Source organism: Musca autumnalis, unplaced genomic scaffold, assembly GCF_047663935.1.
Source record: "Musca autumnalis isolate F117 unplaced genomic scaffold, ASM4766393v1 scaffold_3, whole genome shotgun sequence".
Taxonomy (NCBI): domain Eukaryota; kingdom Metazoa; phylum Arthropoda; class Insecta; order Diptera; family Muscidae; genus Musca; species Musca autumnalis.
Genome location: NW_027411866.1, coordinates 219,821,666 through 219,839,935, shown reverse-complemented (window position 1 = coordinate 219,839,935; position 18,270 = coordinate 219,821,666). Strand labels below are relative to the sequence as shown.

Sequence of the window (18,270 nt, the reverse complement as noted above, 5' to 3'; positions counted from 1 at the left end):
TTGTCATATATTTTTGTGGCCGATTTCGAGAAAAACACAGTTTATGCTGCAAACAAAATAAAATAAATTGTTCCAATCCAACGCTCACACTAAGGCAATATTCTATGATATTTATACATTCTACTTTTTTCTGAAATTTATACACATTTTGAACATTGGTGTGGAAATATTTGAGATATAGTGTGTATTCTACCCAGCACGTAGGCAGATTGAAGTTTTCGGGAACTGAAAAATTAGCACACGATGAGATTTCGTGCATGAAAATATTCTACAAAAATGCTGCTAGGAACATTTTATGTAGGGTCGGTCCACTAGGACAAGAAATCGATATTGCCATGTGTTCACTTCTTTATCACTTTTACCCGATCCTTTCTCATGAAAAATATGATTATATATTTCATTGAAAACTCGGGTACACATGAACTTTATCTGTTCATGGCGGACAGATCCGCTTATTTGAATGTCTACATCTAAAGCCCTCATCGAGTATATAGAAAGATGATGAAACAATTTCTCCAAACTGAGATATAAAGCTATTTTCTCAATGATGGATGGGGGTCAATGAAAAAATTCATTATGTCATAAGTCAGAAATTTCGGCTATGGGATCCTTTGGGGTTTTCAATTGGGGCTTCCATTCCGAAAAGGAATTTTTCCACCCCTAGATCTTGAATTCCATTTTGTGCCACAGGGTATTCAGTAAGATTTCCCATAGAGACCACACTGTCTTTAATAGAAGACAGGGATGACTTCTCATAAAACACTGGATGAGAATACCAATAGACCTTTGTGTGAAGAGCAGTAAGACTTCTGACGAAAGAGGTTACAGGTCCAATCTTAATTCGATTGTCATAGAGCATTACTTTTGTTTGCAAAAATGTAAAGAATCAATTGGATCAACAAAATAGGGATGAATAGACTACACTTCAAAGGATAATAAATATCCTGTGAATCGTCCCTTAACTTAGTATAATATACCGTTTGCATATATGTTTTCCTATACATTTCTTTTAAAATAAAAAATTATTTTTAAAAAAATGTTCTTGTTCCAAATTTTATGTTATACTTATATAACGTGGAAAAAATTTTGCCCGGAGTCGGAGTCGAGTTATTTTTTTCGACTCAGACTCCGACTCCGACTCCAGCAAAATTGCCCGACTCCGACTCGTAGACTCCGACTCCGAAACCCTGATCGGTACCTTCTAAACAAAAATTCAAACTATTGGCTCTTTCATGCACGCTCTTTCTTTGTGTTCGGGTCGTGTGTGTATTATTTACTGAAAAGGTTTGTAACCTCAAGAATACCAACGAACGACATGGGTTTAGACCCCATGTTCAGACGAAATCTGTTTCAGACAATTTGAAGTCGATTGAGCAATGTCCCTCCGTCAGTTTGTCTGGCTGGTGTACCCGATAACGAAGCAACCGATCAGGTCCAAAATTTAGCATTCGTAATATTTTGTCCAAAGTTAGTTTAAGTTCGAAGATGGCCATATCGTCCGCTCATTCCGGTACCCACAAAAGTTCAAAAATCTTTGCTAAAATGGGGCACACGATAATTCACGAAGGAAGTAACGGAATTAGTCATAACTTTGCATATAGTCCGGTCAAAATAGACATGCGTATAAGGGGGAAATAGCAAAAATTCCCACAAAGCTGAATTTTGGTGGAGAGCTAGGGTTAGCCATTAGAAGCAACGTCCTAAAAGTCCCCATCGATCCCATGTGTGCAAAACAAGTTATTCGGGGTCAAAGGTCATTTTTGGAGGCATTATTCAGTTTTTTTTTTAATTTTTCTCAAAAACGGTAAGACTTAGAAAAATCCGGCTAAAGTAAAAGTTGTAGATTCAATAATTGTCTACATGAATGGTCTTTATGATTCTTAAAAAAGACTTACCATTTTCGAGATATCGTGATCTAAAGGTCAAATAAAAAATTAGCCGCGTAAGTACATTATGAGGCGAACCGGTTAAAGTAACGACACTATGTGGTAGATACTCCCGTAAGCTTTCAAACGATATCCACTTCGCAGAAATCGGTTCAGTATATCCGGGTCTAACCCGGTTTTTAAATTTGGCCTTTCGGGTCGAATAACCGGCGAACCGGATCCGCAACCGTTGAAAATTATACATTTTCGTAATCAGCGCAACAAACCCTACCTTCGGACAAAACTTGAAAAAAAATCGGAGAGTTTTTGTTGGGGTCGTTCCCTTTGGGCTTTCGATTACACATGTGGGTTAAATGGGCTATTTTTTGCATAAAATGACTCCAACATTGAATAACTCTACTAAACAAGCTCCGATTTTGTTGGAATTTTTTTTAGAATATAGCTATAATCTCGCTCTTCAAGAAAATATATATATTTTTGGGGGACAGACCCGATTACTTCGCTTATTTTAGCCGGTTCGTCTGAATATGTGCATATTTCCCTTATAAGTGCATAAAAATCATGTGTTTTTTAGAACAGCTATATCTCAAGAATTGTTTCTTCTAGGAAAAAAATTATAAAGGTCAAACTTGTAGATAATTTTTCTGTCTACAATTTGATTACTACTTTTCTACTTTTTGATTAGATCAACCGTTATCAAAAAATAAATCCGAAAACCAAAAAACCCTTAAAATTTGACCTTTGACCCCGAATAATTTTTTTTGCACACATGGGATCGATGGGGACTTTTAGGACGTTGCTTCTAATGGCAAACTCTAGCTCTCCACCAAAATTCAGCTTTGTGGGAATTTTTGCTATTTCAATGTCTATTTTGACCGGACTAATATGGTAATATTACGTTCAGGCATAGATCGGGTTCGAATATGGACTATATCCGTTAACTCTTTCGGTTACCTTCCACACTCTTTCGAGTTGAGCGATTATGACTTACACATCAACAAATATGGTACGTTTCATGGGTGGTTAAGTCCGATCAGCAGGCATATTAAATGTTTTTTTAGTGGGTTTTATTCCTACGTATCTGTATTTGCCTTATTTTGTCAGAAGATTAATCCATCAATTTTTTATTTGTCATCTTCATTTTTTTCGAATATTTATTGACAAGTGATGGTAGCTTAGAACGCTTAGGCGCCGACAATCTCATGACATGGTCGGTGGTTAGTAACTGAAATAATTGATGAGCACGATTCCGATTTCCAAGAACGTTTACGTTCCAAAAACGTTTATATTGGACCACCCGTTAGGACACTTCTCTCACATTACTTAAATATTTTCGACGATGCACTTTTAAGGATGTTTTAGAATTGGTTTGATTTTTTTACAGCGATAAAATAAGGTTCCGTAATATATCTCTCAAACTTAAATAAAGTTCGAAGATGGACTAAATTGGCCTAGAGTGGTTTTAAAAAATCGATGTTGGATTTTTTTAAGCGGCACCCCTTTAATTGTTTAGTTTTATTACATTTTAAGATTGCCACTGGGGCCTCAAAGTTTAGTAAGTAATTTGTATGGATCCAAAGGCGATTTCGTGAAATTTCGCTCTACAGAAATTTATTGTCCAATAGCTGAAATTACTGCAATTTGTACTTCTTATTGTTGTTCTTCCATTACTTATCTTCTATGAAATTACGTTCTCATCAGAACCACTTATGCTTACCCTTTTCTGTTCATTGACAACAAATGAACTTTATGTAAATATTTAAACAAATAAAGTGAGCTGTTGTTTGTTTTTTTTATATTAGTTCGTCTTTCTTTATTTATTATTGTTGTTGTTGATTATGTTTATTCAAATGTTCGTTTTGTATAAATTTAAAAACTACAATTATAAACTTAAAATAAAAAAATAATATTGAAATTGTTTATTAAGCAGTATAGCAGGCAAAAATTATGACAAAAAATATAAATATTTGTTTTTTCAAAAATTAAAAGAAAGAATCTAACTTTTGTGGTTGTTTAAAACTAATATTTTTGTAATTTGTTAAAAATTCTCTAAAGTTGTGGGGTTTGGGAGGTGCTTAAACTAAATGAAAAAAAAAAATAATAATTAAAATAATAAAAACTAAATATTAAATGCTTTCTGTCTTTCTTTAAAATAGCAACTAATGAAAATGGAAATATAAGTTACAAAAAAATAAAATTGATTTGTTTTCATTATTTTATTTTGAACAAAATAAAATAATACAATTTTAATGGTTTAGTATGTCAATACGCTCGAATACCTTAATGGCATATTTTTATTTGACATACAAAACCAAAGTTCTAAAATCATTGATTTTTTTCTATTTTTTTATAATTTTTGTTTTAAATTCTATATAAAAAAAGTTCTATAATAAAATTGCTAAAATTATTTGATTGCTTAATCAATGATCACAACTCTTATTACAAATATAATTATATAGTTTTGTTTTTTTTTAGTTTAAAAATAATATTTTTATAGCTTGTCTTTTTGTTGTTGTTTGTATAAATATGGTAATTATAATTCATGCTGTATATATATTTTGTTTTTCGAAAAAAATAATAATAATCTTGAATTTATTATTATCACTTTTCAAAGTGTTAACCTCTTCACAATACTCGTTTATGTTTTTTTGTATTCTGTCTAAGTATGTGTATGAGTTTCGTTTCATTTTGTTTTTGTTTTTTCTAATTTACAAAGAAGTAGTTGCTACTCATATTGGATTTACATAAAAATTCTTTTTTTGTAAACCTTTAGAAAAAATATGTATCTTCTCTTCATACAAAAAATTGAGCTTATCAAAAATATTTCTGTTTTTTTTTCAAATTCATTATCAACTTTACGCTCATATTATCGCCATACTACTAGTTTTAAGATTACATTAAAAAATATTATCTTTAATGATTGGCAGAGTTTTTTAAAGGCAGACACTCTGAAGGCAGCTCACATAGTAATCTGAAAATAAAAAAAAAAAAAAAAAACAAAAAAATTGATTATAATAAAATAGTACATCATTTATTGAATTTGAAATTAAGGTTCTGTCCATATTGAGTCAACTGAACATACTACCCCATAAATATTTCATAGGAATTCCAAAAGAACTCAAGGATTCTGGTGTATCTGGGAATTAGGTTAAAATAATAAATATCCCTCGTGCATATGACTGCTACCAAATGAGGACAGAAGGAGTAAATTTCCAAGCTAATGGTTATTTATATTAATTTTTTTGAGCATGAATAGAAAATTATTTTTCTCTTGTAAGAGCCACAATACATGTCACAACCTTCATTTTTTGCTTCACAGAATTCTCATTGCGAATCTAAGAATACTATTTTTTCTCCAAACATAAAAAAAAAACAAATATCGAAGTTGAAAAATATTTTAAAAATCGCTTATAAAACAAATTGCCCTAACAAACATGATCTAAAATGTTTACTAACATTTTTGATTTGGTTGGATATAATTCTCATATACACTTTCCACATAACTCGGTATAAATTTCACATATAATATAATTACCTAGGCAACACCGCGTGTTGGCGGGCGTCATTTGAAATTTTTTCTTGGAAAGTTTGACAATTTTTAGCCTAGACTTACTCAGTGCAGTTTGTCATACAATCATGTGTTGTGTTGTTTACAGTGACTTGAAAAAAATCACCAACCAATTTACTTGTGAACATTTTCGTCAGATAATTTTTCACAAATTTCGACGTGGATAATCACGGCAAGAGTGGATCGGTCAAATTAAATCTTTGTATATCGATAAACGGCCATCCTATAGCATTATGAAAAACTGGTTTAATGAATTTAAGGGAGGACCAAAATTGGCCGTTGTGCCAGAAAAAATGTAAGCCGTGTTTGAACGGATAATACCAAGTCGCCATGTTATATACCGTGAGATAAAGCCTTCCTTGGGCATGTCTTCCACCAACTAACATTTGATATTGCATGAACCCTACTGTTCATGACTTTTTGACTTTTTTACAACCTCATATTCTTGTATAATATTTTGATGAGTTTTTACTTAAGATTACATAAAATATTAATTAGAAAGTGATTCGATAAAAAAAGCTTTCGCACAAAAAGTTTTTAAAGTTTTTATTTTTGACAATTTTTGAAGTCACTGGAAGTAGTTATTTAGCAGAAAACTAGGTAGAGGGGCACACTATATAACCAAAATGACATAAGCGTGTGTTTCTCATTAATTTATACGTTTGTTAAATGAAGCGTAACTACAAAAGTTCTCTAATGTCCAGTCCCATTTTTTTCGACAAATTAAATTGGACTTCCTAGATTACTAATAATCAACTTTTGCAAATCTGCAACTGCAACTAGCCGCAACTCTTGCTGACAAATGCATGGAAAATGTAGCTTAAAACCTCAATGTATCAAAAATCGGGCGGTACAATTATACGTCAAAACGTTGACGCAAGTTCACAATTTTTGGTGGAGAAGATATTTATACAACGAGAACCTCCATGAAAAATGAAAAAAAATAAAATCTCAAAATAACAAATATTGGGACGGACCTTATATATGGGGGGCAATATCAAAATGTAGACCTAAGTCCACAATTTTTGGTGGGAATGTTTAGTGACCACTATAAACCCTAAGTACCCAATTGCAACTAATTCGGAAGGAACGGGTGACTTAAATCCTCCTGTGCAGCGCCTGTTTGACAGCCCTGACTGGGGTTCCAATGACCATTTGATTCCAACCAATCAAGAAAAAAGTCGTGGTCAGCGATTTTCGTAAAAGTGTTCAAAAACCATGTTTTGGCTCTGTGCTCTTTAAATGGGAGGTGCTTACACCTGGGATGTTTTTGCGAATTCTGAAACTGCAATGTTCATAGATGAGAAAAATCAAAAAAAACTAAAAAAATCGCCAGAAAGATTTTTAAATAAACCGCGATTAAAGTTAACATTTTTAGGGATTTTTAGGTTTTCACGATTTTGCTTGGAAACCGCAAGTCCTATCGAAATGGTACTAAAGAAAATGTTGTAGCTATGAAAATATTGAGATATAGAAGTTCAAATTGGGACAATGCACTGACTGTATCGTAGTCTCCTTATAAAACATTGCCATGACTGCAATTTCCCAACTTAAACGTATATATCTCAAAAATGGTGCAACCTAGGATAAAGATACGAAAGCCAACCTTATAGAGAATTTTCACAGCTACAACATTTCTTTATTTCCATTCCGATAGGACTTGTGGTTTTCAAGCAAAATCCTGAAGACCTGAGAAAAAAATCTGAATGATTGATTTGAACCTCTATATCACAAAAACGGTAAAACCTACGAAAATATGCTGGTCAATCTTGTACAGAATTTTCACTGCTACAATTTTTGTTGTCCTATTTTGATAGGACAAAATCGTGAAAACCTAAAAAAACCCGTAAAAATGTCGACTTGAATCGCGATTTATTTAAAAAGCGCTCCGGGGATTTTTTTGTTTTTGATTTTTCTCATCTATGAACATTGTTGTTTCAGAATCTGCAAAAACTTCCCAGGTGTAAGCATCTTCCATTTAAAGTTGCTTCAAGAGCACCGTGTTGGAGTTGTTTCAGTCGGAGTGGAAAAATGGTTTGAGCGCATGAAAAAGAGTATGTTTGAGACTACTTAAGAAAACAAAAAACCTCTTTTTGATGGTAAATATTCGCGTTTTCATTATTAGGCCGCAAACTATTCTAGTTCCCCTCGTATTAAAATATTAAAATTTTTGTAAAAACGAAAGTCATTTTCTGAACCGATCCAATTTTCACAAATTTTTGTAGGATTCGTTTTTAGGCACAACAATAAACTGGTAAAGTTTTTTCGTCAATTGGACCGTAATTCCGGCCTTTAGATAATTTTCGTGAAAATCCATCCCATACAAACTACAATGGAAACCAAAATCGCCGATCTTCATAGAATTTCATATATAAAGTTTTTGGACTAAATTGAAAAAAAAATAGTGAGTTCAAAAAATTGGTTTTTTGGTCACCCTAATGCCCTATGTCATCTATATGCGGTAACTAAGAGAGAGGACAAAACGATATGTACCAACTACAGAGCCATAAGTGTCCTACCTATCGCATATTATGTAAGCTCCTAAAACCTACAGTAAACGAAATAATCGGGCCATAAAATGCGGTTTTAAACCTATGAAGTCCATCGTAGATCAGATCATCACTCTACACCAAATCCCAAAGAAGATTGACTACCAGGACTTCGATGGCATGACCAAAAATCGGCGCGGTTGAAAATCTATTTTAAGTTCAGCCTATGGAACAATTGTTCCGGAAATTACCACCTTGGAAGGTATAATTCGAAAAATATAGTCGAGATGAGTTGAGTAGTTTAAGGTCGAAGATGGGCCATATCGGTTTACTCCTTCAGGTACCTCCCCCACAAAAGTTCGAAAATGTTCGGAACATTTGTGCGCGCGATAACTCTTGAAGGGAGTAACCGATTTGGTCCATATTTTGCACATCGTGAAATTTCTACCAAACTTAGATGGTCCACTATTTCGGGTACCCCCACACAAAATTTCGGAAAAGTTCAGTTTAGGGCCTGCTCTCGAATCGCTTTGATTTTTGTTGTAGCAACTTATATTCACTGCCCCCCCATACGACGGTATAAGTTACATCAGGGTCAAGGTCATACTTCCTGAGAAAATAGACTGAAAGTTGTAAAAAAAACCTATGTCACAGTGTGTAGTTGTTGGAGCGCAAGATAACTCTCGAACGGATCTGCCGATTTGGTCCAAATATTTGCTTCTTAATGTTTTGTCTAAACTTAGTTTAAGTACGAAGAGAAGCCATATCAGTCCACTCCTTCAGGTACTTCCCCCACAAAAGTTCAAAAATGATCGAAAAAATTATGCGCATGATAACTCTTGAAAGGAGTAACCGATTTGGTCTATACTGTACCCATCCTAATATATATACCAGAAATAGATCAGGTTCGATTATGGACTATATTTGTCCACTCCTTCCCACACAAAATTTCCGATAAGTTCACTTTAAGACCTGCTCTCTGATCACTTAAAGTTAAAGTTTTTTCCGGGACAAGTCTGGAGAAAACAGCGCCCTATGTCACCATATGTTGTGGCTGGAGAGCACGAAAACTCTCGAACTGATCAACAGATTTGGTCCAAAATTTGGCCTTCGTCATTTTTTGTCCAAACTTAGTTTCAGTTCGAAAATTGCAATACCTGTTCCCAACTTCCGGTATTTCCCCCAATATTTAAAAAATGTAACTAAAGTGGTATGCACGATATCTCTTGAACGGGGCAACCAATTTGGTCGACACCTTGAATCTCCTAATATTTTGTACAAATTTAGTTTAACTTCTACAATGGCCCATATCGGTCCCCTCCATAGGGTACCTTCCCCACAAAAGTTCATTATTTTTGTGTAAGTGCAGTTTAGGGTCTGTTCGAAGATCCTTTGGAAACGTATACCGATGCTGTTCGTTGTGGTCCTGTTTACAGCGATATTATGTTTTCCATTGACAATTTCATGCATCTTGGCATACTGATCCAAACATAAATGACTAATAGGCGCAATATCTATCGAAAAGATGTGACTCCCAAAATAAGATCTACTTCCATAATGGACTATGTCGGTCCATTTCTTTAAGTACCTCCTCCTTTTGAACTTTAATCCTAATCCACATTTTTGTCGCTTCATACACCCATAATTTTGAAAACCCCCTAAATACATACGTTTTTTATTTTGGAAAATGTTTTAATTTACACAGGCTGAGGGTATATCTCTGTCGGCAAAACCGACTGATACTTTTTTACTTGTTTTTTTTTTTTTTTTTGCAAATTCACACTTCTCTATGTCCACTAATTCTAAAAGACACATGTTCTGTATTTAGAACGGTTGACGTGAATTTATGTACATTTTCTCCACAACTCCACACATTTTTCCTTCTCCAATTCTTATCCAAGATATGTTCGTTAATTATTCAATTATAGATGCTAAAATTTGTTATACCCTATCTTATGTATACATTTTATGTAAACTAGATACATGTATATTTAGAAAATTAAAAAAAACTCCACATTTTTATTTTGCCTTCTGCCGGAAATGAACATGCCAAATTCTGATTTGTAGTTAAACGCACTATACGCGGTAGAACGTTTACGAATATTAAGGATTGGTTATTAAATATTGGTTATCTTGCAAACGAGTTTTTTCTATGCCATCATCATATGCATTATTTAGTAATGATAATAGAATGTCGTTTTGCATTGTAAAATTGAAAAAATAACCTAATATTTTTATCCTTCTGTTAATGCTAAAAGTAGCTCGTTTATATTACTTTGAGTTATTAAGTTATTCGGTTCATGTAGCTAACAAATTTGTGCTTGAATTGAACTTTTAGCATACTTGACCACAAAATTTGAGCAAGAATTTATGGAGGAGTTATGTGACTTTGGCGTAGCATTTATGTTCATACCGCAGTCCACGTTATTCTGAATCTGGAATATAAATAAAATATCACACTTTTATAAAATACTTAAAATAGTTGCCCTTAACGACGCTAATGCGAATGTATGAATGTGACTCAAAAACAAATTATTACAAATATTTTAAAATCATAAAAAACGCCAAACAAACAATGGTCAAGTTCACTTTCATTAAGAATTATTTATAAGACGATAATGTAGTTGTTGCGAATGAACAAAAAACAACAACAGCAATACCTAAAGCAACGAACAAATTAAAAGAAACTCACAAAAAACCTAATAACCGCGATAACTAGTCGAGTTTAAATTTGTTTTTAATTGAAGCTACTTAGGAAATTAGGGATGACGATTTCGATACGTTTCTTTCGTGCCACCGTAGTACAATGGTATGCACATCCGAGTGCGATTCTCAGGTCAGAGAGCATCACGTTATGAACGGTGACAGAATTCCCCTTATCGTAATATAGGCGACATTTTCTCAGTATTTCTGCCATGTAAAACTTTTCTACAAGTGGCGTCGTAAGAAATGTCATTAGGACTCGGCTATATAAGTTGTGTAAATTTAGTTCATTTTAACGGCCTAGTTCAATGGTCTGAATAAATTGCGTATACGTAACATCACACGTTAGTTTGCGTGACCCTACTTATACTTTTTTAACTAGGACGGTGAGCTATGAAAATTAGATGTATTCAACTCTAGACGGGGCTACAAAAAGTAGGTAGTAGTGGTGCGTATGATAATTATTATAATTTTTTCTGGATAATAATTATCATACGCGCCACTATTTCCACGTTAAAAACATATTTAATATTACAAAAAAAAGAAAAGTTAAACACAAAAAATGCATGACTCATCCATTTTTAACCAATTTTATTGTTTTTTCCATTTTCGAAAGCACACTTAGTTTCCTTCTTTGCTGTAGCAAACGCCTATATTGTTTGGTATCTTCTTAGCAGCTTACAGCCTGAGGAAATTATTTTATTTTTTTTCTTAACGTGTTTTTTCACACAGCAGCCTCTATAACTTAGCAATGTCTTAACAGATTTTAAAAAATAAGGTTTGTTCGAAATATATCAGAAGGAGAAAGAATAATAGAAATCCATTGTGAAAAAAAGTTCAATATTTTGGTTCATAGATGATTAGTGAATTTAGTTAATAGTTCGTTCGATATTTTAGTTTCAACAGTTACTGAATCATTTTAGTTACTGAACCACGAACTTGTAGTGTATGGCTACTTAATTCGAAGTTAATGAAATCTTGTATTCCTGATCGACATCCCTAAAATGGAATTGTTGACGTCTACCACAAAACATGAAAAAATGCTCATGGAATTCTTAATGCCTCTATGCCATGCTTATTTTACGGTATTTTCGTAACGAATTAATTATTATTGTTATTGAGCTCAACGTAAACAATTCTTTTTTTTTTTCTTCGTAATGAAAAGAGGAAGTTTTGTGGGGTGAAAATTATGAAATATTATTTAATAGACGAAATAATGTAGTGAGAAAATAATTGGTTCACGATCGATAAAAATGAGTTTTATTTTAAAGGTTTTAACTAGGGTTCAGATGCATTTGTTTCTAATACTATTTTAGTAAACAGTTGCGCACAAATGTTGTTGGTTGATATTAATCCTTTGAACCCCGAATTTTTTTCCGTACACGCACAGAAAAAATATTTTTCGCTTTTGTTGGAACAAAAATATATGTTTTGGTTCGAAAAATGTATTTGTTTTGTTCAAACATTGTAATCCAAATCCAAAAATACCATCTTTTGTTCCAAACATAGAAAACAAAAACAACTTTTGAATTTCCGCAATATTGTTAAAATCGTTAACAATACCGATTGTAGGAACTATCATAATCTAATTTTGTTTACAAAACGTATTGTCAATACAGAAACCAGCCCAGAAATTTTTTATTTGAGTGCATATACTTCTCATATACACTTTTCGCATAACTTGGATATAAATGTCGCGTATAATATTGCAATCATTGATGAACACAATACATGGTTTGCTGCATTGGCTGACAACAAAGATAAACAAAAAGCCACAAGAACCCACCACAACATAAGGAATAATTAAACACCATAACAAACATGAAAAGGAAAGAAGAATGAAACAAAACAGAAACAAATAAAAACAAGAGTCTCACAAGTACATACACACACAAAAACAAAGGTAAAGGCAGCATGTCATACAAACACACCACAACTCACCAAAATTGTTTTTTCAACACGGCATCGAATAGCGAGAGAAGAGAAACAAATTTTCGAAGAAAAGAGAGAAATATTGTTCAGTTGACACAAACTATTTTTGGATTTACAATACTACATGAGGAATCCAACAATATGTTAACAATACATATTTTGCTCTTGGAATATTGTTGGATCAAACATATTTTTTTCTCTGCGTGTAGAGATAAAAATATTTTTCATATTTATTATGATTAGAAGTCACAGAAATAAGTCCTTTATGCAAAAATTCGTATCAATTCCTTGTGGTTAGGGAGGTACCAAATGTTGCCTGTGGGCAACATCGGGCCATTGTGATTATAAAAATGAACAAAGTTTGTTTCTTAAGTCTTTTTATTATCATTATATTTTTCATGATTCATGATGTGGAAAAGCATAATCTGATGAGTTTGTTTAATTCTAGAAGAAAATTGATGGAAATGGAATGGAAAATTGGTCTATATTTTTCATTTATAGTTCACAAATTAGCCAATTTTGATGTATATGGTGGTGTTCATATAACCTGAAATGCTCATATTGACATTTTTCAGAGTAGAAGCATTTGAAAAATATTTTCTATTTTGTATGGGGACTCTAAACCTGATAATATTGACCTTCATCCAATACATAAAATTGTCATCATCGATATTTGAACAGATATTCGCTTGATATAACATAAACTGTGTCAATCTCTTCTTGACTCAAGTCCAATCTTCGAATAACAATATACATACAATATTTTTCACAACCCCGAATATCCCAATTACCCTTTGTATTTCATTGAATACCACTAACCAGCATTTTCGTCTTCCACTAATGTAAACACTTTATTACCACAATGGCCCAACGTTGCCCACAGGCAACTTCCAAATTTCAAAAATTTGTAACTACTTATTGGAACTGTAAATTGTATGTTTGTTTTTATATTTTGTTAGATCAACATCTCAGTAAGATTTTTCACAAAATGTTGGCTGCAATTATTCAATTCGTTTGACATTTAACGGAATTTTATAAAACCCCTAAAATATTTTATGTCCAAATTTGTACTCTACTAGTTATACTTAAACAAGCATAACTTCGCCAATATAGGTATTTATTTAAAAGTAATTTCCATTTTATTATTCTTTTGAAATCAATCTACCGACACCCACTTAGTGTTTATAAATACCTCAAACGATGTGGGAAATACGCATACACAAACATGCAAAATTGCCCACAGGCAACATCGGGCCACAAAGGGTTAAAATAAAAAATCACAAGAAAAAACTACAACTGAGTGAAACCATTTATTTCCCGAAGTATTTTTTTGTGTTTACGTATGGTATCAAAGATACCAAGCAACAGATATGACGGGCTTTAAAATGACAAGCCCAGGATTTATTTTGTCCCACTTTCATATGCCTGGTGTAAACGGAGGAGCTGCATCTAACCCATGTTAAAGGTATTGGGCTAAAAGTGGTTTGGGAGTTGGGATCTATAAAAAAACTAAGGGAAAAAACGTTTTAAGGACCATGATCTGCGAATCTGCACCAGGAATGTTCGCATCCTTTATATATAACGTAAAGTTTACGCATTGGCAGGAGTACTTGAAAATATAAGGGAAAGTCGTCACAACAGCAACTAATGGTGTATTGCAGCTGCCTTGACATAAAGCTCTGAAGACAAGAACGAACAGAGCAAAGATATATTTTACAATCGCTTAGAAGATACATCTGACCGTTGCCCCGCACATGACATTAAAATTATTCCGTGCGATTTTAATGTCTAAATTGGAAAGGGGAATGTCTTTGTCCCAGTCTCCACAGTGAAAAATCTGACAATAGTATGATGCCGATAGACTTCGCAGCGGCAAAAAAACATGAAAGTTAGCAATACCAGTCTTAAGCATCTCGACATTCGTAAGGGCACCTGACTGTTTCCAGACCAGAAAACAAGACATCAAATTGTGTACCTTGTGATAAATGGAAGATATTCATTGAGTGATCCACACACGATAGCGATAGCGTTGCTGGGGCCATGTCATAGGAATGAGCGATTATGAATGAAGGCGTATAAAAACGGATCGCATGACGGTAAGACTTCGATGGAGTAAACAAGTGGAAGACGCGATCAAACAAGAAACAAGTATAAAATTATTAGGCGGATTTGCCGATAGAGATATACCTTCAGCCTGTGTGAATTGAACACTTATTTCCAAAAACAACCTATGTATTTAGGGGGTGTTCTGAATTTTTGGCGTATAAACTTGCCTAGAAAAATATGGATTTGGATTAAAGCTCAGAAATTTTGCAGGGGAGGCATCTAAAGGAATGGCCCGGAAGTTTGTCTTGTTTTGGGAGTCAAGCTTCTATATAATTTAGACATTTGGAACAGGAAACATGGACTTGTCCACTGTAAACAGGGACACTAGGAGTACCTTCGATAAAAATTTTCAAAGGATCCCCGAACCGCACTTAAACAAAAATGTTGAACAAGGAGTGGACCGATTCGAGAGGAGGTCCTTATCTGCACTTTTCCGAAATTTTGCTGTGGGAAGGTACGCGAATAAGTTGACATATGTATATGGTCCGTATTATAATAATTGTTCCACAAACATCCCATAAGGGACAAGGGAGACTTCTCTCATATCAATGAGTGCACCCCGATTCATATTAGCTCAATGATATGGGACCTACAGTTTATCGCCGAGTCCGAACGGCGTGTCTAAGACACCACTTTTGTAGAGAAGTTTTTCATGGCTGAAATACTCAGGAAATGTCGCCAACATTACTGAGCGGTATTTTGCCACCGTTGAAAAGTGTTTTGATATTGCCTGGCCGGGGAATCGAACCCACGACCTTATGTGTGCAAGGCGGGTGTGCATACCATTGCACCACGGTGGCACACAATATGGTCCATATTATAACCTGATTTATGTCTCGTAGAAATATCACTATATGCAGAGTATGGACAAAATCGTTTACTGCCTTCGTGCGCACCATTTTAGCGAAAAGTTTTGAACTGCTGTGGGGGAGGTTCCCGAGGGAGTGTATTGGCCCATCTTCGAACTGAAACTAAGTTTGGACAAAATATTACGAAAGCCAAATTTTGGACCAAATCGGTTGATCCGTTCGAGTGTTATTGTGTGCTCCAGCTAGCCAGACAGAGGGACATTGCTAAATCGACTCCAAATTATCTGAAACGGATTTCGTCCAAACATACTTGGGGTCTAAAACTATTATTTCATGAGACAAATTTTGTCCGTTAGCACAAATGCTGAGAGTATAAAAACTTTAAAAAAACTGAAAATCGGGAGGTAACGTTAAATGGTGTCTATAGTGAACAATTTTTGGTGCAGAAGTTTCGTGACCGCTGGGGCTATACCAAAACATGGAACTATGTTGTAAATTTTTGGTGGACATATTTTATGACCATTGCGAACCAGAAATGTCAAAATACAGGTATTTTTGTAAAAAATGTAGCAAAAATCCTCAAAATACCGAAAATCTCAAATGTAAAATTACAGATAGTTCTTTGATAAAATGATCAAAATAAAAAAGTTTCGTGACTATTGGGAACCTCATATGTCAAATAACAGGTGTTTCTGAAAAAAAAATAAGCAAAAATCCTCAAAATACCGAAAATCCGGAGGCACCGTAATATTGAGGTTATACCAAAATATGGTCCTATGTTGATAAGTTTTGGTGGAGATGTTTTGTGACCATTGGGGAACCTCAAATGTAAAATTACAGATAGTTCGGACAAAAATGCAACTTAAACCACCTAGAATCCGGAGGCACCGTTGTATGGAAGCTATATCAAAACATGGACTGATGAACTTGATCTGTCTACGGACAAAATGTGATTACAACAGACGGACATGGCTAGATCGACTCGTAATTAATGGTAGTTTAATAATTTATCGTTTAATAATTCTGCTCTTTCCATTTTTTATTAGATAGCATATAAAAATACAAAAATTGATTTTTTCTATTTGCATCAATATTAAAGAAGTTATCCATATATCTTCGCATATACTTTTTATAGGATTCGACTTTTTCAAAGTGCGATATCTCCGCAACCGTTAGCCAAAAAATCTGAAACCGTTAGCCAAAAACTTTCATCTACGGATAGATAAATGTATTTAGGGTATTTTACAAATTTTGTGGCCCTTTCTGGACATTTGAACTTGTCGACAAAAATGCGTATTAGGATTAAAGTTCAAAAGTGTTGCGGAGAAGGTACTTGAAGGAAGTGGATCTTATTTTAAGTGTCATATCTTTTCGATAGATATCGCGCACACTAGTCATTTCAATGGGTCATCGCATAACTTTTGGATTAGTAAGCCAGGAAGCATGGATTCGTGAACGGAAAACATAAAAGGATCTTCGAACAAACCCTAAACTGCACTTAGACACAAATGTTGAACTTTTGTGGGGAGGTTCCCTAAGGAGAGGACCGATATGGACCATTTTAGAAGGTTAACTAAATTTGGACAAAATGTTAGGAGATCCAAAGTTTGGACCAAATTGCTGGACCTGTTCAAGAGTCATCGTGCATACCATTTTAGTGACATTTTTAAATATTGGGGGGGAAGTGGCGGTATTGTCCATCTTCGAACTGAAACTAAGTTTGGACAAATGTCGAAGGCCAAATTTCCGACCAAATCGGTTGATCAGTTCGAGAGTTATCGTGCTCTCCAGTCATAGGGGTTTTTTACACCTTTCGGGCTGTTTTCTCAAGAAGTATGGATTTGCCCCTAAAAAAAGTTTTACCTTCGTAATGGTGGCATCGAATGCAAGATGCTTCAACAAAAATCAAAGTTATTCGAGAGCAGGTCTTAAAGTGAACTTATCCGAAATTTTGTGTGGGAGGTACACAAAGGAGTGGACAAATATAGTCCATATTCGAACCTGATCTATATACGGTACATATATTAGGATGTGTAAAGTATAGACCAAATTACCCGTATGAAAGTGTATATACCATCGTTAGCATAAATGCTGAGGGTATAATAAATACACATCGTTGTAAATCGTATGATCTTTAAGCATTATCTAAGCTCTTAAAAGAAAACCTAAGAAAATGTATTCTTATCTTGGTATAATCATATTCCACCGGAAAATAAATTTTTCTAGTTGAAAAACAAAAACCAACAACAACAACGAGAAAAACAATTGTATACATTTCGTGAGCCTAAGAGGCATACATCATTTAAATGAGAACTTATTCTAAATAAAAGTATAGCTTAATTGGGGACTTGTGCGGCTGCCTCTTTCTCTCTCCTCAACGACCTGTCGATGCGAAAATTTTCTATTCTAGTTTATCTTCAAGATCTATGGACAAAAATTGGCTCCTCCGATTGTTCTGTATCTTTTGATTGGTTGGTTAATTAAAATGAAAATTATGATGACAATGTAGCTGCGAAACGTTGACAACGATGCTGAGAAATTAAGACAATGCGCACGACAGGCCATTCAGGCGATTACGACAATTTTTGATAATGACAATAATGATATTTTAATAACCAGGCAAGTTTAGTGCGTGCCTGAATTGGACGGACGTTCGATAAATATGTGTAAAAATTGGCACTTAACATGGCTTGTCGTCATTGGTTTTTATTGTTAATTGTATGGGAAGTACAATATATTTTTTTGCAATTAAGCTACAAAGGGTGAGACAAGGTTTA

The 18,270-nt window shown here is 34.0% G+C and overlaps 1 protein-coding gene across 1 annotated transcript in view; it reads right to left on the bottom strand.

The window, feature by feature from the left end:
- Positions 1-3,669: 3,669 nt before the first annotated feature.
- Inx2 (innexin 2) overlaps positions 3,670-18,270 on the bottom strand; it is a 32,355-nt gene continuing 17,754 nt past the window's right edge. Inside the window, exon 2 of the mRNA XM_073976893.1 lies at positions 3,670-4,857. The gene's annotated coding sequence lies outside the window, so the exon portion shown is untranslated. The remainder of the gene's footprint in view (positions 4,858-18,270) is intronic.